The sequence below is a fragment of the Petromyzon marinus genome (assembly GCF_048934315.1).
Source record: "Petromyzon marinus isolate PM22_M1 ecotype Great Lakes invasive population chromosome 77 unlocalized genomic scaffold, UKy_Petmar_22M1.pri1.0 chr77_unloc.4, whole genome shotgun sequence".
NCBI lineage: Eukaryota > Metazoa > Chordata > Hyperoartia > Petromyzontiformes > Petromyzontidae > Petromyzon > Petromyzon marinus.
The window spans coordinates 817,004-842,213 of NW_027422624.1; the positions used below are offsets into that span (position 1 = coordinate 817,004).

Sequence of the window (25,210 nt, forward strand, 5' to 3'; positions counted from 1 at the left end):
CAGCAGCAGCAGCAGCAGTAGCAGCGGCAGCAGTAGCAGCAGCAGCAGCAGGAGCAGCGGCAGCAGTAGCTGCAGCGGTTAGCTGACGGCCCTCCCCCCACGTTTCTGCGCCAGGGACCCACGGCACCAGGAACCTGGTGCAGAGGCTGCCCGAGGTGTCGCCGGAGGCGGGGGTCGGGGGGGCGCCCCCCCCCGCGTCGTCGGCGAGCGTCCCGCTGGGCCCCGTGGGCGAGGACGGCGTCGCCGCCCTGCTGGGGGCCCTGGCCGAGCTCGCCACGGGCAGCGTGGACAACGCCCGGCACCTTCAGAGCGCCGGGGGCATCGAGCGGGCGGTCTCCATCAGCGCATCCCGGTGGGTGGTGTAGATGTGTGTGTCTGTGTGTGTGTGTGTCTGTGTGTGTGTGTCTGTGTGTGTGTGTGTCTGTGTGTGTATGTCTGTGTGTGTGTGTGTGTCTGTGTGTGTTTGTGTGCGTGTGTGTTTGTGTGTGTGTGTCTGTGTGTGTGTGTGTGTCTGTATGTGTGTGTGTGTGTATGTGTGTGTGTGTCTGTGTGTGTGTGTGTATGTGTGTGTGTGTCTGTGTGTGTGTGTCTGTGTGTGTGTGTCTGTGTGCCGGACGGGCAACTCTGTCGTGGACAGCGCTGTGGGGGGAGATCCAATTTTGATTGGCTCCTCCCCTCATGGTGTATGTGTCCACCACAGGGGCTAAACGGGGGCTCTGGACGGGTGCGAGGGGCTGGTAACCCCTCCACCTTCAATTAATTACCACAAAACCACGAATTAAACTGAAATATGTAACTAATAAGCTTGTGCCGGAGGCCCCGGGGGGCCAGGCGTCTATGACGTCTCCTGGCCAAACCCCAATTGGCGGAGCCAGGAGATTGAATACCTACCCTCGGGGCTACTCCAGAAACAACGAAAAGCCACTACGGGTGGCCACGTGGAATGTTCGAACGCTCACTGCAGAGGAGAGGCTGCCACTCCTCTGTCGGGAGCTGCACCGGTACCGCCTGGATCTATGCGGCATTCAGGAGGTCCGGTGGACCGGCTCTGGCTCCTGCCACCATGAGGGGTGGACAGTCCTCTACTCGGGGCAGCAGACTGCCAAACAACAGGGTGTGGGTCTTCTTTTGAACAAAAGAATGAAGGGGGCGTGGGAGCGTGGCGGTGAGGTGTGGGAAGCTGTAAGCCCCAGGCTACTTTGGGCTCGCCTTCCCATCAACCGGAGGCGAGGAATGGTGGTCGTGGTTACTTATGCCCCCACCGAAGATGAACATCCGTGGAGGGATGCAGGCAAAGCCGATGAGTCAGATGCCTTCTATGACCTCCTGTCACAGGTGCTGGCTAAAGTGGCCCCTCGGGATAGAGTCATCATGTTGGGTGACTTCAATGCCCGAGTTGGTCATGATACTGGCACCTGGTCTGGAGTGATTGGAGGGCATGGGCCAGATCAGCTCAATAACAACGGTAGGAGGCTGCTAGATTTTTGTGCAGCCCATGGGCTTGTAATTACCAACACGCTGTTCCGGCATCGGCGCATCCACACAACATCATGGATGCATGCCGGGTCCAAGCAAGAACATCTGCTGGACTACATAGTGACGGACCAGCGAATGCGAGCCCATGTCCTTGACACCAGGACCTACCGTGGAGCTGATCTGCCCTCTGACCATCGACTAGTCATCTGTAAGATGCGCCTGCCATTCTTCCACTCCGGTGGTGGGTGTACACCCAGGACCCCATTCCAACCTAAAGTGGCCTGGTCTCACTTATCTGATGAAAGTTGCAAGCGAGAATTTCATCATCGCTTGCGGCTGGGATTGGCATCGTCCCCGACTCCTCCTGATGTCGAGGGTAAATGGGCGAGGTTTAGGACTGTGACTCATGCAGCTGCAATGGCTGCTTTGGGTACGCGGTCCAGACCTCCCCAGACACCCTGGATGACAGAGGAGTTGTTCAGGATGGTTGAGAAAAAGCGACAGGCCCACTGTCATCGGCTACAGAATCCCACGTCAGAGAATGAGGAGGCTTACCGCAGCCTTCGCTCGGAGGTTCAGAGAGCCGTGAGGCGCTGCAAGGATGGGTGGTGGTCGCGGGTTGCTGAGGAGATGGAGTCTGCCTCAGTGGCCCGTGATCACAAATCTCTATTTAACTCCATCAAAAAAGTAACCTGCAGCGCCACACCTATTACTATCATTAGGGGAAAAAACGGTGATCCAATTTCCGACCCCCAGGAACAGGTTCGCAGATTTGCTGAGCATTTCTGTGAGGTCCTGGGGGAGGGAAAATCCCTCAGCCAGGAAAACATCGTGGCACAAAGTGAGGATGACCCTGCTGAGGCTGCGGTGCCTCAAATATTGGATGAAGTCACCCCCTGTGAGTGGCTGGCTGAGGTGCCATCTGCTGAGGAAGTATTGAAGGCGATCCGGAGTCTGAGACCAGGAAAGGCAGCGGGCAGAGATGAACTCCCAAGCGAAATGCTGAGGGAGGGTGGCATTTGTGCACAGACTGCCCTATATGACATCATAACAACAGTCTGGACCACTGGACGGGTTCCGCAGGATTGGAAGGATGCCCTGGTGGTCCCCCTTTTTAAGAAGGGGGACCGCACAGACTGTAACAACTACAGGGGCATCTCACTCCTCAGTGTGCCGGGAAAGGTCCTGGCAAGGATTATTCAGCATCGCCTTGCCAGGCACGCTGAGGAGAGGCTTGCGGAGCCCCAATGCGGTTTCAGGAAAGGGCGGTCCTGCACAGATGCCATATTTTCTGTCCGTCTGCTACAGCAGAGGTGTAGGGAATTCCAACAAGACCTACATCTCTGCTTTATTGACCTGGTGAAGGCCTATGATACCATCAGTAGGTCTGGGCTCTGGGTCGTTCTTCGTGCTTTTGGAGTACCTGACCCTCTGCTCACGATCATTAAGGACCTTCATGATGGTGAGCGGGCCCGGGTAAAACTACGTGGCCGGGAGTCAGAGCCATTCCCTGTACACCTTGGGGTGCGACAGGGATGTCTTCTGGCTCCCACATTATTTAACATCGATTTTGACCACGTAGTTCATGAAGCCTTCAATAGTTGTACCGGGGGAATCTCCATATGGTACAGATATAATGGGAGGCTGATCGATGCCCGGGTGCGGTCAAGGGATGGCTCCCTATTGCTCAACCACGTTATGTATGCTGATGATTTGGTAATAGCTGCTCAGTCAGAGGAGGAGTTGGAGACGCTGCTGCTGAGACTGGAGCGTGCCACTAAGAGGTGGGGCCTTACCATCAGCCCCACCAAAACTAAGCACCTGCCTGGGTATTTTGTACCATCGGACACTCCACCCCCACAATTCCCAATCGGTGATGGGGCAGTTGTGGAGAGAGTGGAGAGTTTCCCATACCTGGGCAGTGTGCTTATGACTGGCTCCAGTTTAACAGCAGAGGTCTCACTCCGAATCAGTCGAGCGGCAATATCTTTTCATCGGTTGCGTAACGCTGTGTGGAAGCTACCTGGTCTGGCGCTCCGCACTAAGCTTCAGGTCTTCTCGGCCACGGTCATTCCCTCCCTTCTCTACGCTTGCGAAACGTGGACCCCCCTAATGGAACATCTACGCCGGTTAGAAACATTTAGGCTGGCCTGCCTAACTCCCATCCTGGGTTTAACCAGACTGGATTTTGTGAGGAGCTCACAAATCCTTGAAAGATCTGGGCAAGGTCCCATCGGTGAGCTCCTCCGGCGGGCAAGGCTGCGTTGGCTGGGTCATGTAGCCCGCATGCCCAGCCACCGCATGCCGAAACAGCTTTTGTTCGGCCGAATTGAGGGGGCTAAGCGGGCGCGGCACGGGCTAGAGAAGAGATGGAGTGATGTGGTACAGGAGGACGTGGAGCTGAGTGGACTTGCCGATGACTGGTACCAGCGGTGTCAAGATCGGCCTCTGTGGAGGAGGCTCGTGAAGGACGCTACTGGGCAGTTGGAGGCAGTCGCCCTCCAACAACAACGGAGGGCGGGAGGAGCGACGCTCAGAACAACGAGCTGAGCGCCCGGTGGCTAAAGCACAGCAGGTTGGCACAGTAGGGGGCACAGGTGGTGCATCAGCCAGTCATCTCAGTCAGTCGACCCGTGGCACCTGGGTCTGCCCCGTGACCTCCTGCCAGCGGGTGTTCGACACTTCACGTGGCCTCAGGGTGCACATAGCCTGGCACAAGCGTCGTGGTGACGTTACCGCCACTTAGCGGCGAATGGCGGTTGTTGTTGTTGTCTGTGTGTGTCTCTGTGTGTGCTCCGTGTGTCTGTGTGTGTATGTGTGTGTGTCTGTGTGTGTGTGTCTGTGTGTGTCTGTCTCTGTGTGTTTCAGGACGTCTACGAGTCGTGAGCTGCGTGCTGCGTCAGCGCTGTGGTCTCACCGTGAGATGTGTGTGTCTGTGTGTGTCTGTGTGTGTGTGTGTCTCTGTGTGTGTCTGTGTGTGTGTGTGTGTTTGTGTGTGTTTCAGGACGTCTACGAGTCGTGAGCTGCGTGCTGCGTCTGCCCTGCTCACAGCGCTGTGGTCTCACCGTGAGATGCACAGCCGCTACAAGAAAGACGGCTGGACCAAGATGCACTTCCAGGCATGCCAACACCACCACGACCACCACCACCACCACGGCCACCACCACCACGGCCACCACCGCGGCCACCACCACGGCCACCACCACGGCCACCACCACCACGGCCACCACCACCACGGCCACCACCACCACCACCACGGCCACCACCACCACCACCACCACGGCCACGGCCACCACCACCACGGCCACCACCACGACCACTAACACCACGGCCACCACAGCCACGGCCACCACCACCACGGCCACCACCACGACCACTAACACGGCCACTAACACGGCCACCACCACCACCACCACGGCCAACACCACGGCCAACACCACGGCCAACACCACAGCCGCCAGCAGGAGGAGTGGTAGTTGTGGTAGTTGTGGTAGTAGTGGTAGTTGTAGTAGGAGTGGTAGTAGTGGTAGTTGTAGTAGGAGTGGTAGTTGTGGTAGTAGTGGTAGTTGTGGTAGCAGGAGGAGTGGTAGTTGTGGTAGTCGTGGTAGTTGTAGTAGGAGTGGTAGTTGTGGTAGTAGTGGTAGTTGTGGTAGTTGTGGTAGGTGTGGTAGCAGGAGTAGTGGTAGTTGTGGTAGCAGGAAGAGTGGTAGTTGTGGTAGTTGTGGTAGCAGGAGGCGTGGTAGTTGTGGTAGCAGGAGTGGTAGGTGTGGTAGGTGTGGTAGCAGGAGTGGTAGTTGTGGTAGTAGTGGTAGTTGTGGTAGTTGTGGTATTTGTGGTAGCAGGAGGAGTGGTGTGAGTAGCAGCAGTAGTCTGGTAGTAGTATATTAGTAGTATACTATTAGTATATTAGTAGTAGTGTAGTGTATTAGTAGTATATTAGTAGTAGTGTGATGTATTAGTAGTATATTAGTAGTAGTGTAGTGTATTAGTAGTATATTAGTAGTAGTGTAGTGTATTAGTAGTATCTTAGTAGTAGTGTAGTATATTAGTAGTAGTGTATTAGTAGTAGTGTATTAGTAGTATATTAGTAGTAGTGTATTAGTAGTATATTAGTAGTAGTGTAGTGTATTAGTATACTAGTAGTAGTGTAGTGTATTAGTAGTATATTAGTACTATATTAGTACTATAGTAGTAGTGTAGTATATTAGTAGTAGTGTCGTGTATTAGTAGTGTAGTATATTAGTAGTGTAGTGTATTAGTAGTATATTAGTAGTGTAGTGTATTAGTAGTATATTAGTGGTGTAGTATAGTAGTAGTAGTGTAGTAGCAGTGTAGTATATTAGTAGTGTATTAGTATATTAGTAGTGTATTAGTAGTATAGTAGTAGTGTAGTATATTAGTAGTAGTAGTTTAGTAGTAGTGTAGTGTATTAGTAGTGTAGTAGTAGTATATTAGTAGTGTGGTATATTAGTAGTATATTAGTAGTGTAGTGGGTTAGGTTTATATTAGTAGTATATTAGTTGTGTATTAGTAGTTGTGTAGTATATTAGTAGTGTATTAGTAGTATATTAGTAGTGTAGTATATTAGTAGTATACATAGTAGTAGTAGAGTTGTGTATTAGTAGTATATTAGTAGTGTAGTAGTGTAGTATATAGCAGTATTTTAGTAGTGTAGTATATTAGTAGTATGTTAGTAGTGTAGTATGTTAGTAGTGTAGTATATTAGTAGTATAGTAGTAGTGTAGTATATTAGTAGTATAGTAGTATATTAGTAGTGTATATAGTAGTGTATTAGTAGTAGTATATTAGTATAGTAGTATATTAGTGGTGTAATGGTATAGTAGTATATTAGTAGTGTATCTGTAGTGTATTAGTGGTATATTAGTAGTGTATGTAGTAGTATATTAGTAGTTGTGTAGTATATTAGTAGTATATTAGTAGTGTAGTGTATTAGTAATACTACCTATACTACTACTATTACTACTACACACTACTATACTACTACATACTACAACTAATACCTACTACTAGACTACACATACTACAACTACTACACACTACTACTAGTGGTAGTAGTGTAGTATATTAGTAGTATATTAGTAGTGTAGTATATTAGTATATTAGTAGTGTAGTAGTAATATAGTAGTGTAGTATATTAGTAGTATAGTAGTAGTGTAGTATATTAGTAGTATAGTAGTAGTGTAGTATATTAGTAGTATAGTAGTAGTGTAGTTGTAGTGTATTAGTAGTATATTAGTCATGTAGTAGCAGTGTAGTAGTAGTACAGTAGTAGTGTAGTATATTGGTAGTGTGGTGGGTAAGTTGTATATTAGTAGTATATCAGTAGTGTATTAGTAGTGTATTAGTAGTTGTGTTGTATATTAGTAGTTGTGTAGTATATTAGTAGTATATTAGTAGTGTAGTGTATTAGTAGTATATTAGTAGTGTATTAGTATATTGGTAGTGTATTAGTAGTATATATAGTAGTGTAGTATATTAGTAGTGTATTAGTAGTATATATAGTAGTGTAGTATATTAGTAGTGTAGTAGTAGTGTAGTAGTATATATAGTAGTCTAGTATATTAGTAGTATATTAGTAGTAGTGTATTAGTAGTGTAGTATATTAGTAGTATATATAGTAGTGTAGTAGTAGTATAGTAGTAGTATAGTAGTGGTGTGTTAGTGTAGTAGTATATTAGTAGTGTAGTAGTGGTGTATTAGTAGTGTAGTAGTATATTAGTAGTGTAGTAGTAGTATATTAGTGCAGTAGTAGTGTATTAGTAGTGTTGTAGTAGTATATTAGTAGTGTAGTAGTATATTAGTAGTGTAGTAGTATATTAGTAGTGTAGTAGTATATTAGTAGTATATATAGTAGTGTAGTATATTAGTAGTGTAGTAGTATATTTGTATATTTAGTAGTAGTGTGGTAGTAGTGTAGTATATTTGTAGTATATTAGTAGTATATTAGTAGTGTAGTGTATTAGTAGTATATTAGTAGTGTATTAGTATATTGGTAGTGTATTAGTAGTATATATAGTAGTGTAGTATATTAGTAGTGTATTAGTAGTATATATAGTAGTGTAGTATATTAGTAGTGTAGTAGTAGTGTAGTAGTATATTAGTAGTGTAGTAGTAGTGTAGTAGTATATAGAGTAGTCTAGTATATTAGTAGTATATTAGTAGTAGTGTATTAGTAGTGTAGTATATTAGTAGTATATATAGTAGTGTAGTAGTAGTATAGTAGTAGTATAGTAGTGGTGTGTTAGTGTAGTAGTATATTAGTAGTGTAGTATTAGTAGTGTAGTAGTATATTAGTAGTGTAGTAGTAGTATATTAGTGCAGTAGTAGTGTATTAGTAGTGTTGTAGTAGTATATTAGTAGTGTAGTAGTATATTAGTAGTGTAGTAGTATATTAGTAGTGTAGTAGTATATTAGTAGTATATATAGTAGTGTAGTATATTAGTAGTGTAGTAGTATATTAGTAGTATATATAGTAGTAGTGTAGTGTATTTGTAGTATATTAGTAGTGTTGTAGTAGTGTATTAGTAGTGTAGTAGTATAGTAGTAGTGTAGTAGTAGTATATTAGTAGTATATATAGTAGTGTAGTATATTAGTAGTGTAGTAGTATATTTGTATATTTAGTAGTAGTGTGGTAGTAGTGTAGTATATTTGTAGTATATTTGTAGTGTAGTAGTAGTGTAGTAGTATAGTAGTATATATAGTAGTGTAGTATATATAGTAGTGTAGTATATTAGTAGTATATTAGTAGTGTATTAGTAGTATATTAGTAGTATATTAGAAGTGTGGTAGTATAGTAGTACTATAGTAGTAGTATAGTGTAGTATATAGTAGTATATTAGTAGTAGTGTAGTATAGTAGTAGTATTATAGTAGTATATTAGTAGTGTATTAGTAGTGTAGTAGTATATTAGTAGTGTGGTAGTAGTGTATTAGTAGTATATTAGTAGTGTACTATATTAGTTTTATATATAGTAGTGTAGTAGTAGTATAATAGTAGTGTAGTAGTAGTATATTAGTAGTAGCGTAGTAGTAGTATATTAGTAGTAGCGTATTAGTAGTATATTAGTAGTGTAGTCTATTAGTAGTATATTAGTAGTAGTGTATTAGTAGTATATTAGTAGTAGTGCATTAGTAGTATATTAGTAGTATACTAGTAGTAATGTAGTGTATTAGTATAATATTAGTTGTATATTAGTGTATTTAGTAGTATATTAGTAGTAGTAGTATATTTGTAGTATATTAGTAGTGTAGTAGTAGTATAGTAGTATATATAGTAGTGTAGTATATTAGTAGTAGCGTAGTATATTAGTAGTATATTAGTAGTAGTGTAGTATATTAGTAGTATATTAGTATAGTAGTATATATAGTAGTGTATTAGTATAGTAGTATATTATTTTATGTATTAGTAGTGTATTAGTGGTATATTAGTAGTGTATATAGTAGTATATTAGTAGTAGTGTATTAGTAGTATATTAGTATTGTAGTGGGTTAGTGGTGTATTAGTGTAGTAGTGTATTAGTAGTAGTACAGTAGTAGTGTAGTATATTAGTATTGTATTAGTATATTAGTAGTAGTATAGTATATAGTAGTATATTAGTATAGTATTATATATATAGTGTATTAGTATAGTAGTTTATTAGTAGTATATTAGTAGTAGTATATTAGTATAGTAGTATATATAGTAGTGTAGTAGTATAGTAGTAGTATATTAGTAGTAGTATATAGTAGTAGTATATTAGTAGTAGTGTATTAGTATAGTAGTATATATAGTAGTGTAGTAATATATTAGTAGTAGTATAGTGTAGTATATAGTAGTGTATTAGTAGTAGTATATTAGTAGTGTAGTAGTAGTATAGTAGTATATATAGTAGTGTATTAGTATAGTAGTGTATTAGTAGTATATATAGTATTGTAGTAGTATATATAGTATTGTAGTAGTATATTAGTAGTGTAGTGGTAGTATAGTAGTATATTAGTAGTGTAGTGGTAGTATATTAGTAGTGTAGTGGTAGTATAGTAGTATATTAGTAGTAGTATATAGTAGTGTATTAGTAGTAGTATATTAGTAGTAGTATATTGGTAGTAGTATATTAGTAGTGTATATAGTAGTGTATTAGTATAGTAGTAGTATATTAGTAGTGTTTATAGTAGTGTAGTAGTATATTAGTAGTGTAGTAGTATAGTAGTATATTAGTAGTGTAGTAGTATAGTAGTATATTAGTAGTGTAGTAGTATAGTAGTATATTAGTAGTGTAGTAGTATAGTAGTATATTAGTAGTGTAGTAGTATAGTAGTATATTAGTAGTGTAGTAGTATAGTAGTATATTAGTTGTAGTATATAGTAGTGTATTAGTAGTATAGTAGTAGTAGTATGGTGTAGTATATAGTAGTGTATTAGTATAGTAGTATATTAGTGGTAGTATATTAGTATTGTAGTGGGTTAGTGGTGTATTAGTATAGTAGTATATTAGTAGTAGTGTATTAGTAGTATATTAGTATAGTATTATATAGTGTATTAGTATAGTAGTTTATTGGTAGTATATTAGTAGTAGTATATTAGTATAGTAGTATGTTAGTAATGTATTAGTATTGTAGTATATTAGTAGTGCATTAGTAGTATATTAGTATAGTAGTATATATAGTAGTGTATTAGTATAGTAGTGTATAAGTAGTAGTATATTAGTAGTATATTAGTAGTATTTATATATTAGTAGTAATATATTAGTATAGTAGTAGTATATTAGTATAGTAGTATATATAGTAGTGTAGTAGTATATTAGTAGTGTAGTAGTATATTAGTAGTATAGTATATTAGTAGTATAGTGTAGTATATAGTAGTGTATTTGTAGTAGTATATTAGTAGTATATATAGTAGTGTATTAGTAGTGTAGTATATATAGTAGTATATTAGTAGTGTATATATTAGTAGTAGTATAGTAGTATATATAGTAGTGTAGTAGTATAGTAGTATATTAGTAGTGTATATAGTAGTGTATTAGTATAGTAGTATATTAGTAGTGTATATAGTAGTGTATTAGTATAGTAGTATATTAGTAGTAGTATAGTGTAGTATATAGTAGTATAGTAGTATATTAGTAGTATATATATTAGTAGTATATTAGTATAGTAGTATATATAGTAGTGTAGTAGTATATTAGTAGTATAGTAGTAGTATAGTGTAGTATATAGTAGTGTATTAGTAAATTAGTAGTATATTAGTATTGTAGTGGGTTAGTGGTGTATTAGTATAGTAGTGTATTAGTATAGTAGTGTATTAGTATAGTAGTGTATTAGTATAGTAGTGTATTAGTATAGTAGTATATTAGTATTGTATTAGTATAGTAGTAAATTAGTATATTAGTATTGTAGTGGGTTAGTGGTGTATTAGTATAGTAGTGTATTAGTATAGTAGTGTATTAGTATAGTAGTATATTAGTATTGTATTAGTATAGTAGTAAATTAGTATATTAGTATTGTAGTGGGTTAGTGGTGTATTAGTATAGTAGTGTATTAGTATAGTAGTGTATTAGTATAGTAGTATATTAGTATTGTATTAGTATAGTAGTAAATTAGTATATTAGTATTGTAGTGGGTTAGTGGTGTATTAGTATAGTAGTGTATTAGTATAGTAGTGTATTAGTATAGTAGTATATTAGTATTGTATTAGTATAGTAGTAAATTAGTATATTAGTATTGTAGTGGGTTAGTGGTGTATTAGTATAGTAGTGTATTAGTATAGTAGTGTATTAGTATAGTAGTGTATTAGTATAGTAGTGTATTAGTATAGTAGTATATTAGTATTGTATTAGTATAGTAGTGTATTAGTATATTAGTATTGTAGTGGGTTAGTGGTGTATTAGTATAGTAGTGTATTAGTAGTAGTATATTAGTAGTATAGTGTATATAGTAGTATAGTAGTGTATTATTATATTAGTATTGTAGTGGGTTAGTGGTGTATTAGTATAGTAGTATAGTAGTATATTAGTATAGTAGTATATATAGTAGTGTAGTAGTATATTAGTAGTAGTATAGTGTAGTATATAGTAGTGTATATTAGTAGTGTATATAGTAGTATATTAGTAGTATATTAGTATTGTAGTGGGTTAGTGGTAACAGCAGCAGCATGGGGTGGGTGGTGCTCCACTCCGGCAGTCTTGCGGTGGTGGTGGTGGTGGGGGGGAGGGGCGACCCCCTAACTCCTCCCCCTCCCGTTTCCAGGGCAACGCCGGGAGCAGCGTGGGTACCGTGGGGCGGGGCAAGGCCGGTAACCATGACGACACCACCCTGCCACTCATGGGGACCGCTAAGAAGTGTGAGTTGTGGCCGGCACGGCAACGCCTCTCGCGCCATTGATGGGTATCGATGCGGCGATTGATTTTGGTGTCGATTTCGCAGCGCCTCTTGGCGTCCTCTGCGCCCTGACACGAGACCGGGGAGGCTCAGGATAAAGCCTCCCCTGGGTGTGGACCCAAATCGGCTTCAAGGACAATGCATCCGGAGAGGATCAGAGTTTGCATTGAGAACCCACAAGCGTTGTTGCGGCTGATGGAGACTTGGTGTCTCGTGGCCGGAGGTTTTCGGTTTAGTTGCCCGAAAAAAACGGTGAACAATCTCTGATCGGCCATGATATTGTGACGCGATCGTTGAAGACCGTTGCCTGTGTTGTTGCTACGGAAACGCCGTGATCTCTGCTGCTGCTGCTGCTGTTGATTTTGTTGACGTTGCCTTAGCAACGAGTGAATTCCTGCAGTCACGAAAGCTTAAAAATCAAGACGTCATTATATTTGACGTGTTAGGGTGAAACCTTTTGATTGCGAGCATGGGTGTGTTTGTAATGCAAAGAACGGGTACATCAGTCGTGATGACGTGTCGCTTGGCAGGGCAAAGAGTCCACCTGCTGCTCGTATTCCAAGACTTCACTCGTTTATCAAGTTAATGTTTATTATTTAAACAAAAAAAAGATTTTCTTCTTGCAAAACATTCGCAGGCCAAGTCACTCACAATCCCAAGGTTTTACCGTACGCGGAATTATCATAATATAATTGAATTATATTGTAATATAATTATATTAAATTAGAAGAGTTAGTATTATGTTATAATAATATATTTTGATTATAAGAAGTAATATATCATAGAACATTAATCAATTATAATAATTAATATCTTATAATATAATTATATTATAATGACTGCCATTGTTATTGTATTATAATAATTATTTTATAATACAATGATAATCATTGCATAAGACTACTTATGAATATAATAATTATCTTCTAATGATTGGCATTGTTTTGTAATAATTATATTATAATTATTGGCGTTTTATTATAATATAATTATTATATGATTGCCATTGTATTATAATATAATTATTATAATATGTGATTATGAGTTTATTAACTGTGATTATTGTAATTATGACAATTATTGTATTATAGTATACGAATTATAATTATTGTAATTGTATTAAATTAATAAATAATCATGATATGCTAATTCATAAATAATTTATGGAATCTGGTATATTATGTAATAATTATAATACAATTACATAAAAAAAAATTGTTGTAATATAATAATTATGATTACAGTAATTGTATAACTAAGTATTAATAACATTATTTTAATATGATTATATTAACTGTAATTATTGTAATCATTATGTAATAATTATTACATAATATAGTAATTGTATTATTGTGGAGTGACGCTCACAACAACGAGCGGAGCGCCGGGCGGATAAAACGCATCTACCAGTCATGCACCTAGCCTGGCACAGCAGTCAACCCATGGCACCTGCAGGGTCTGTCCTGTGACCTCCTCGTGCACCTAGCCTGGCACAGCAGTCAGCCCATGGAACCTGCTGGGTCTGTCCCGTGAACTCCTCCTCGTGCACCTAGCCTGGCACAGGTGACGTCACCGCCACTTAGTGGGAATGGCGGTGGTTGTTGTTGTTGGCGGTGCTACTCGCTACTAACAGCACTTGCCCCCTACAGTTTGTTAAGGTTACCTGGGGCACCTTTGTCTTTGTGTAGCTGACGGGCAACCACGTGGCAGCAGAGAGCAGCTGGAGGAGATCCCCCTGGAGGACTTAGCCCCTGGTGAGTCGCCACAACCACCACAACCACTACCACAACCACCACAACAACCACCACAACTACCACCACCACAACCACTACCACAACAACCACAACCACCACCACCACAACCACCACAACTACCACCACCACCACCACCACAACCACCACTACCACAACAACCACCACTACAACCACCACAACCACCACAACTACCACCACCACTACCACAACTACCATAACCACTACCACAACTACCACCACTACAACTACCACTACCACAACAACCACCACAACCACCACCACAACCACCACAACTACCACCACAACTACCACAACAACCACCACTACCACAACCACCACCACAACCACCACAACCACCACCACAACCACCACAACTACCACCACAACAACCACCACTGCCACCACAACAACCACCACTACCACAACCACCACTACCACTACAACCACCACAACCACTACCACAACCACTACCACAACCACCACAACTACCACAACCACTACCACAACCACCACAACCACCACAACAACCACAACAACCACCACCACTACCACAACAACCACCACTACAACTACCACTACCACAACAACCACCACAACAACCACCACCACTACCACAACAACCACCACTACCACTACCACAACCACCACAACCACCACAACCACTACCACAACAACCACAACCACCACTACCACAACAACCACCACCACCACTACCACAGCAACCACAACCACCACAACCACTACCACAACCACTACCACAACAACCACCACTACAACTACCACTACCACAACAACCACTACCCCAACAACCACAACCACCACCACCACAACAACCACCACAACCACTACCACAACCACTACCACAACAACCACCACTACAACTACCACTACCACAACAACCACTACCACAACAACCACTACCACAACAACCGCCGCCACTACCACAACAACCACGGCCACTACCACAACTACCACCACTACCACAACAACCACCGCCACAACCAACACCACTGCCACAATTTCCACCACTATCACATGCTCAATCATGACCATAACGAGGTTGTCAACATCTCATAGCCACCATGGTGATGATGAGGGAGAGACACAGACCTCCTGTAGACCTGGCGAGGTAGTTAACATCTCAGTCACCGCGATGATGATGATGAGAGAGAGACACAGACCTCCTGTAGACCAGGCGAGGTAGTTAACATCTCATAGCCACCGTGGTGATGATGAGAGACACAGACCTCCTGTAGACCAGGCGAGGTAGTTGACATCTCATAGTCACCATGGTGATGATCATGATGTTAGAGAGAGAAGCAGACTCCACATAGACATCGCCATGGTCCGGGATCGAACCCACGCCCTCCTGCGTGCCAGGCGAGGGAGTTAACATCTCATAGTCACCGTGATGATGAGAGACACAGACCTCCTGCGTGCCAGGCGAGGGAGTTAACATCTCATAGTCACTGTGATGATGAGAGACACAGACCTCCTGTGTACCAGGCGAGGTAGTTAACATCTCATAGTCACCGTGATGATGAGAGACACAGACCTCCTGTGTGCCAGGCGAGGTAGTTAACATCTCATAGCCACCGTGATGATGAGAGACACAGACCTCCTGTAGACCAGGCGAGGGAGTTAACATCTCATAGTCACCGTGATGATGAGAGACACAGACCTCCTGTAGACCAGGCGAGGGAGTTAACATCTCATAGTCACTGTGATGATGAGAGACACAGACCTCCTGTGTGCCAGGCGAGGGAGTTAACATCTCATAGTCACTGTGATGATGAGAGACACAGACCTCCTGTATACCAGGCGAGGTAGTTAACATCTCATAGTCACCGTGGTGATGATGAGAGACACAGACCTCCTGTAGACCAGGCGAGGTAGTTAACATCTCATAGCCACCGTGGTGATGATGATGATGAGACACAGACCTCCTGTGTACCGGGCAAGGTAGTTAACATCTCATAGTCACCGTGATGATGATGTTAGAGAGAGAAGCAGACTCCACATAGACATCGCCATGGTCCGAGATCGAACCCACGCCCTCCTGCGTGCCAGGCGAGGGAGTTAACATCTCAGTCACCGTGGTGATGATGATGATGAGAGACACAGACCTCCTGTGTACCAGGCGAGGGAGTTAACATCTCATAGTCACCGTGGTGATGAGAGACACAGACCTCCTGCGTGCCAGGCGAGGGAGTTAACATCTCATAGTCACCGTGATGATGAGAGACACAGACCTCCTGTAGACCAGGCGAGGGAGTTAACATCTCATAGTCACCGTGGTGATGATGAGAGAGAGACACAGACCTCCTGTAGACCAGGCGAGGGAGTTAACATCTCATAGTCACCGTGATGATGAGAGACACAGACCTCCTGTAGACCAGGCGAGGTAGTCAACATCTCATAGTCACCGTGATGATGAGAGACACAGACCTCCTGTAGACCAGGCGAGGTAGTTAACGTCTCGGCATCTGAGACTCGACCAGAGTGTTGCATTCACTGCAGCAGCAGCAGCTTCAAACGAGGAAACGCCTCCCCCTTCACAATCACAGTGACTCGTCACCCACCAACTGTGTGTGTGTGCGTCTGTTTGTGTCTGTGTGTGTATGTGTCTGTGAGTGTGCGCGTGTGTGTGCGTGCGTGTGTCTGTGTGTGCGTGCGTGTGTGTGTATGTGTGTGCGTGCATGTGTATGTGTGTGTGTATATGTGTGTGCGTGTATGTGTGAGTGTATGTGAGTGTGTGTGTGTATATGTGTGTGTACGTGTGTGAGTGTCTGTGTGTGTGTGTATGTCAGTGTGTGAGCATGTGTATGTGTGTGCGTGAGCGTGAGTGTGAGTGTATGTGTGTGTGCGTGTGTGTCTGAGTGTGTGTGTGTGTGAGTGTGTGTGCGTGTGTGTATGTGTGTGAGTGTGTGTGTGAGTGTGTATGTGAGTGTGTATGTGAGTGTGTATGTGAGTGTGTGTGAGTGTGTGAGTGAGTGTGTGTATGTGTGTGAGTGTGTATGTGAGTGTGTGAGCAGTAGTGTAGTGGTGAGTGCTACGCTGCGCTATGAACCCGGCCACCCAAGTTCAATTCCAGCTCGCGGCCAACCACAGTGACAGCGATTCTCTGAACCGGTCCTGGGCCTCCCCTAGGTCCACTCGGCCGCAAAAGAGTCGCCGGTGTAGCGCAGTGATCATCGCTGGCACTGGGGAGAGACAAAGGCGGCCGGGCGTGGTGGTGCTGGCCACCCACCCCCTCTGTGTGTCCCGTGGTGCCGCTCGCCTTCACAGGCGCCGCTCGCTAGCAGCACTTGCCCCTGCAGTCTGTCAAGGCTACACGGGGGATCTTTGTCTTTGTCTCCCACCACCACAACCACCACAGGCCGCAAATACTGAGGAGTGGCCTCGGTGGGAGGAGAACGCCGGGGTGGAGTGCAGCTCGGAGCGGATCGAGAGGAGGAGGAGAGGAAGGGGACATGGGGGACATGGAGGGGTAGTGAGGGGTAGTGAGGGGTAGTGAGGGACAGGGAGGGACAGGGAGGGGACAGTGAGGGGTAGTGAGGAGACATGGAGGGACAGGGAGGGACAGGGAGGGGACAGGGAGGGGACGGGAGAGAGGAGAGGGGAAATCCCTTCGGCTCATCGAGCTACGTGTGGTCACGTGTTCGCCGTTCATCCCGCGGACGTCACAGGCGGTGGTGGTGGTGGGGGCTCCGTTTGTGTCTACACGTCTGATTGTATACACACACTGATAGACACACACTGATAGACACACACTGATAGACACACACTGATAGACACACACTGATAGACACGCACTGATAGACACACACTGATAGACACACACTGATAGACACGCACTGATAGACACGCACTGATAGACACACACTGATAGACACACAGTGATAGACACACTGATAGACACACACTGATAGACACGTACTGCTAGACACACACTGATAGACACGCACTGATAGACACACTGATAGACACACAGTGATAGACACACTGATAGACACGCACTGATAGACACGCACTGATAGACACGCACTGATAGACACGCACTGATAGACACACACTGCTAGACACACACTGATAGACACGGACTGCTAGACACACACTGATAGACACGCACTGATAGGCACGCACTGATAGACACACACTGATAGACACACTGATAGACACACAGTGATAGACACACTGATAGACACACACTGCTAGACACGCACTGATAGACACACACTGATAGACACACTGATAGACACACACGTGGTAGTAGGGGTGGCAGTGATATCCCGTTATGGGCTGTACCAATGACCACACAAACTGTGGTGAGGGGGGTGTGTTAGTGATATACGTGTGTGGAATGCACCACTAGCCACAACCACAGGGGGTAGTAGGGGGTAGGTTTTGTTTTGATATCACTGCGTGTGGGCTGTACCAATAGCCACAACCACGGGGGGGAGGAGGGAGTGGTATTGATATCATTGGGCTGTACCACTAGCCACATAACCACGGGGGGGGGGGGTAGGAGTGTTCGTGAAATCCACGTGTGTTTGGACTGTACCACCAGCCACACAATCGTGGGGGGGGGGGGTGGTTTGATATCCATATCTGGGCTGTACCAATAACCACACGAACCGTGGGTGTGTGGTGGTGGTTGGGGGAGTTTCGTGCTATCTGTGTGTGGGCTGTACCACTCGCCACAAATACACGGGGGGGGGGGGGGTTAGGGCCGTACTAATCGCGGGACCATACGAGGTGGGGGTGGGCACGGAGAGAACCATTCGGTGCTGAACGTGTGGGGGGGGTTTTGGTGGGTCGTGGATTTTGCTGGGTTCGTGGTGGTGGTGGTGGGCACGCCGAGTTAGTTGCTGCGGGTTTTAGTGGCTTAGTCGCTCGCGCTGTCTCTCTCTCGCTGTCTCCGCTCTGTCTGTGTCTCTCTGTCTCGATCGTGTGCGCACCGGACACTAATAATTTTGTAATGCGTGGACGTATCAATTTTTTTAGAGCTTCGTGTGATGATGATAATAATTCTACCCTGCCGAGGGTGGCTGGGTGGTGGGTTGGGGTTTGGTTTGTCTGTCTGTCTCCCTGTCTGTGTGTGTCTCTGTCTGTGTGTGTGTCTGTGTCTCTGTGTCTGTCTCTATCTGTGTGTGTGTCTGTCTCCCTGTCTGTGTCTCTGTCTGTGTGTGTCTGTCCCTCTCTGTCTCTCTGTGTCTGTCTCTGTGTCTCTGTGTGTGTGTCTGTCTCTCTCTGTGTGTGTGTCTGTCTCTCTCTGTCTCTCTGTCTGTGTCTCTGTCTCTCTGTCTGTGTGTCTGTGTCTCTGTCTGTGTGCGTCTCTGTCTGTGTGTCTGTGTCTCTGTATGTGTGCCTGTTTGTGTCTGTGTCTCTCTCTGTCTCTGTGTCTGTCTGTGTGTCTGTGTCTCTCTGTGTCTCTCTGTTTCTGTCTGTGTCTCTGTCTCTCTGTCTCTCTGTGTCTGTCTGTGTCTCTGTGTGTCTGTCTGTGTACCTGTCTGTGTGTCTGTGTCTCTGTCTGTGTCTGTCTGTGTGGGGGGAGAGGTGGCAGATTCTTTTCGGATGATTGTTTTCTATCAATATATAAACACAACGATAACGGTTTAAGATAAAAAAATGGTTGTTTTTCGACCGCCAAACTGAGCGTGGTGGTGGTGGTGGTGGTCACATCTCTTGACGGGTCCGCTGTAGATCTGTAGACTCCAGTTCCCCTGCACAAGACGAGGGAGTAACCCGTAGGGGTTGACAGCTCTATCCGTCTCTCTCTCACACTCTCCACTCTCTCACTCACTCTCACCCACTCTCCACTCTCTCACTCACTCTCACCCACTCACTCACTCTCACCCACTCTCTCTCACTCTCACCCACCCACTCACTCACTCTCCACTCTCTCACTAACTCTCACCCACTCACTCTCACCCACTCACTCTCTCCCACTCACTCTCACCCACTCACTCTCCACTCACTCTCACCCACTCACTCTCACCCACTCACTCTCACCCACTCACTCTCTCCCACTCACTCTCACCCACTCACTCTCCACTCTCTCACTCTGTCCCACTCACTCACTCTCACCCACTCACTCTCCACTCACTCTCACCCACTCACTCTCCACTCTCTCACTCTCCACTCTCTCACTCTGTCCCACTCACTCACTCTCACCCACTCACTCTCACCCACTCACTCACTCTCACCCACTCACTCTCACCCACTCACTCTCGCCCACTCACTCTCTCACTCTCACCCACTCACTCTCTCACTCTCACCCACCCACTCACTCTCACCCACTCACTCTCTCACTCTCACCCACCCACTCACTCTCACTCACTCTCCACTCTCTCTCACACTCACTCTCCACTCTCCACCCACTCTCTCCCACTCACTCTCTCCCACTCACTCTCACCCACTCACTCTCCACTCTCTCTCACCCACTCACTCTCTCCCACTCTCCAACCACTCTCCCACTCACTCTCACCCACCCACTCACTCTCTCCCACTCACACTCACCCACCCACTCACTCTCACACTCACTCTCCACTCTCCAACCACTCTCCCACTCACTCTCACCCATCCACTCACTCTCACCCACCCACTCACTCTCACACTCACTCTCCACTCTCCAACCACTCACCCACTCACTCTCACCCACTCACTCTCACCCACCCACTCTCACCCACTCTCTCACCCACCCACCCACTCTCTCTCCCACTCTCCACTCTCCACAGCTGTCAATCCCTTGTCAGTGCCCCCCTTGTCACAGACCAAGTCCGATCTGATTGGTTACCCCGTGACGCGGTCTGCGCCATGCACGCCCCCCCCCCAGGCGAGATGGATATCAATCACCACCATCAATTACCACCATCAATCACCACCACCAGCACCATCAATCACCATCACCATCAATTACCACCATCAATCACCACCACCAGCACCATCAATCACCATCACCATCAATTACCACCATCAATCACCACCATCAATTACCAACATCAGCACCATCAATCACCATCAATCACCACCATCAATCACCACCATCAATCACCATCAGCACCATCAATCACCATCAATCACCACCACCATCAGCACCATCAATCACCATCAATTACCACCACCATCAGCACCATCACCACCATCAATCATCACCACCATCAGCACCATCAATCACCATCACCATCAATCATCACCACCATCAGCACCATCAATCACCATCAATTACCACCACCATCAGCACCATCAATCACCATCAATTACCACCACCATCAGCACCATCAATCACCATCACCATCAATCACCACCATCAATTACCACCATCAATTACCACCACCAGCACCATCAATTACCACCATCAATTACCACCATCAGCACCATCAATCACCATCAATCACCACCATCAATCATCACCACCATCAGCACCATCAATCACCACCATCAGCACCATCGATTACCACCATCAATCACCACCATCAATCACCACCACCAATCACCACCACCAATCACCACCATCAATTACCATCACCAATTACCACCATCAATCACCATCAATCACCACCATCCACCACCATCAATTACCACCATCAATCACCACCATCAATTACCACCATCAATCACCACCATCAATCACCACCATCAATTACCACCATCAATTACCACCACCATCAACACCATCAAACACCACCAGCACCATCAATCACCATCATCACCACCATCACCACCACCATCAATCACCACCAGCACCATCACCACCATCAATCACCATCAATTACCATCAGCACCATCACCACCATCAATTACCATCAGCACCACCACCATCAATTACCATCAGCACCACCACCAGCACCACCACCATCAGCACCACCACCATCAGCAGCACCATCACCACCATCACCACCATCACCACCATCACCACCACCAACCATCAGCACCGTCAACCACCATCACCACCATCACCACCACCACCATCACCACCACCATCACCACCACCCCCCCGCCATTCTGTGCACGTCAGGACGCTGCTGTCTGCATCTAAACAATCTGGGGGGGACGTGGCCCGCTAGGCGAGGTGGTGCCTCCACTCCACTCACTCACCACTCACTCACCACACTCACCACACTCACCACTCTCACCACACTCACCACATCACTCACTCCCCTCACTCACTCCCCTCACTCCCCTCACTCACTCCCCTCACTCCACTCCCCTCACTCCACTCTCCCCTCACTCCCCTCACTCCACTCCCCTCACTCCACTCCCCTCACTCACCCCCCTCACTCCACTCTCCACTCCACTCTCTCCTCCCTGCTCCCTCACTCCCCACTCCACTCACTGCCGACTCTCCTCCCCACTCCCCTCCCTACTCCCCTACACCACCAACCCCCATTGGCCGGCATGGTGAAGTATGGTCGATCCAGAGAGAGATCGAGAGAGAGAGAGGTGGGAGCGTTGGCTGGGATGCATTTGGTGGGTTTTGGTGATTGATGCTTTTTTAATAATAATGATTACAATAATCACAGTTTCTCAAAAGTCAAATTCCAAAATAAACCGTTGTTTCTGTCGCCTCGATGAGACAAGTATTTATTGTTGTGCTTGTGAGTGGTGGTGTGGTTGTGGTGATGGGCAAAACAACCCCCGACCTCCTCGTGGTGCTGGACGGTAACTCTGTGGTGAGCAATGCCATGGGGGTGGGAGGGCAAATGTAGATTGGCCATTCCCCTTGATGGCGTTTGTAGCAGCCAAAGGGGGCTCTGGTAACCCCTCCCCCCTTCCATTACTTTGCACGAAAACCACGAAAAACTATCTGGCTAAGCTTGTGCCGGAGGCCCCGGGGGGGACAGGCGTCTGTGACGTCTCCTGGCCTAACCCCAATTGGCGGAGCCAGGAGGCTGAATCTCTACCCTCGGGGCTCCTCCAGAAACAGCAAAAAACCACTGCGGGTGGCCACGTGGAATGTTCGAACGCTCACTACGGAGGAGAGGCTGCCCACTCCTCTGTCGGGAGCTGGACCGGTACCGCCTGGATCATCGCCTTGCCAGGCACGCTGAGGAGAGGCTTGCGGAGCCCCAAGGTGGTGTCAGGAAAGGGAGGTCCTGCACAGATGCCATATTTTATGTCTGTCTGCTACAGCAGAGGTGTAGGGAATTCCAACAAGACCTACATCTCTGCTTTATTGACCTGGTCAAGGCCTATGATACCATCAGTAGGTCTGGGCTCTGGGTTGTTCTTGGTGCTTTCAAAGTCCCTGACTCTGCTCATTAAGGACCTTCATGATGGTGAGCGGGCCCGGGTAAAACTACGTGGCCGGGAGTCAGAGCCATTCCCTGTACACCTTGGGGTGCGACAGGGATGTCCTCTGGCTCCCACATTATTTAACATCTATTTCGACCACGTTATTCGTGAGGCCTTCGATGGCTGTACCGGAGGAATTTCCATCTGTTCAATGCCGAGGTGCGGTCAAGGGATGGCTCCCTATTGCTCAACCACGTTATGTATGCCGATGATTTGGTAATTGCGGCTCACACAGAGGAGTTGGAGGTGCTGCTGCTGAACCTGGAGATTGCCACTAAGAGGTGGGGCCTAACCATCATCCCCACCAAAACTAAGCACCTGCCAAGGAATTTTGTACCATCGGACACTCCACCCCCACAACTCCCAATCGGTGATGGGGCAGTTGTGGAGAGAGTGGAGAGTTTCCCATACCTGGGCAGTGTGCTCATGACCGGCTCCGGTTTGACAGCAGAGGTCTCACTCCGAATCAGTCGAGCGGCAATATCTTTTCATCGGTTGCGTAACGCTGTGTGGAAGCTACCTGGTCTGTCGCTCCGCACTAAGCTTCAGGTCTTCTCGGCCACGGTCATTCCCTCCCTTCTCTACGCTTGCGAAACGTGGACCCCCCTAATGGAACATCTTCACCGGTTAGAAACATTTAGGCTGGCCTGCCTACGATCCATCCTGGGTTTAACCAGGCTGGATTGTGTGAGGAGCTCACAAATCCTTGAAAGATCTGGACAAGGTCCCATCGGTGAGCTCCTCCGGCAGGCAAGGTTGCGTTGGCTGGGTCATGTAGCCCGCATGCCCAGCCACCGCATGCCGAAACAGCTTTTGTTCGGCCGGATCGAGGGGGCTAAACGGGCACGGCACGGGCTAGAGAAGAGATGGAGTGATGTGGTACAGGAGGACGTGGAGCTGAGTGGACTTGCCGATGACCGGTAGCAGCGGTGTCAAGATCGGCCTCTGTGGAGGAGGCTCATGAAGGACGCTACTGGGCAGTTGGAGGCAGTCGCACTCCAACAATAACGTAGTGCGGAGGAGCGACGCTCACAACAACGAGCGGAGCGCCGGGTGGCTAAAGCACAGCAGGTTGGCACAGTAGGGGGCACAGGTGGTGCATCAGCCAGTCATCTCAGTCAGTCGACCCGTGGCACCTGGGTCTGCCCCGTGACCTCCTGCCAGCGGGCGTTCGACACTTCACGTGGCCTCAGGGTGCACATAGCCTGGCACAAGCGTCGTGGTGACGTCACCGCCACTTAGTGGCGAATGGCGGTTGTTGTTGTTGTGTGAGTCTGTGTGGAGCGGTGGGTGTAGTGGTTAGCGCTGCGAACCCGGCCACCTGAGTTCGACTCCCGCTCACGGCCACCACCGCCAGTGACGATTACCTGGCCCGGTCCCGGGACTCCCCTTGGGGCCGTCCATAAATGACGTCACGCACCTGGGGGGTTGGGGGGTGGGTGTGTCCGACATTCGTGACGATTTCGATTTAAAGCTTTCGTGACTGCAATGATTCATCTTCTTTGGTTCTTTCGGTAAAGTCACCACCACGTAGAATGAGAATAAAATAATAAATTGATCAAATAAAATAACACAATGAAAATTCTCACGACGTTTCGGCCACAACACAAGCGGCCTTCATCAGGTGAAGGGACGAGACTGTCTGGTAGGCCGCTTGTGTTGTGGCCGAAGCGTCGTGAGAATATTATTGTGTTATTTTATTTTATCAATTTATTATTTTATTCTCATTCTACGTGGTGACTTTACCGAAAGAACCAAAGCAGATTCGTGACGAGGGGGGGTTTGAGAAATGTGACGTCACGTCAAAATGTGCAAATTTAAAGAGATTTAGATTTAAATTTTTATTTAAAGCTTTCGTGACTGCAGTAATTCATATTCTTCGTTTTTTCGGTAAAGTCACGTTGAAGAGAAACAACAAAATAATAAAATATATATAAAACAATAAAAAAATCTCACGACGTTTCGACCATAACTCAAACGGTCATCTTCATCTTCACCTGAAGATGACCGTTTGAGTTATGGTCGAAACGTCGTGAGAATTTTTTTATTGTTTTATATATATTTTATTATTTTGTTGTTTCTCTTCAACGTGACTTTACCGAAAAAAGTAAGTATATAGATTTAGATTTGTTATAAGACCACTCCTGCAGCATCAGAGTGTGCAGCGCCACGTTAAATACGCACTACAATGACAACAGTTTAAAGCGATTTGAGGCGTGTTTTAATTTCAACATGTAAACATGTTTTATTTTTCTTGGGTGGGGGGGGGCAGAGCTTTGTGACGTCATAGTTGAGGGGGGGTCTGACTTTTT

General features: G+C 45.8%; 1 pseudogene; it reads left to right on the plus strand.

Moving 5' to 3' along the window:
• Nucleotides 1-19,259, plus strand: part of LOC142908249 (splicing regulator ARVCF-like) — a 71,865-nt pseudogene extending 52,606 nt beyond the window's left edge.
• Nucleotides 19,260-25,210: the final 5,951 nt, after the last annotated feature.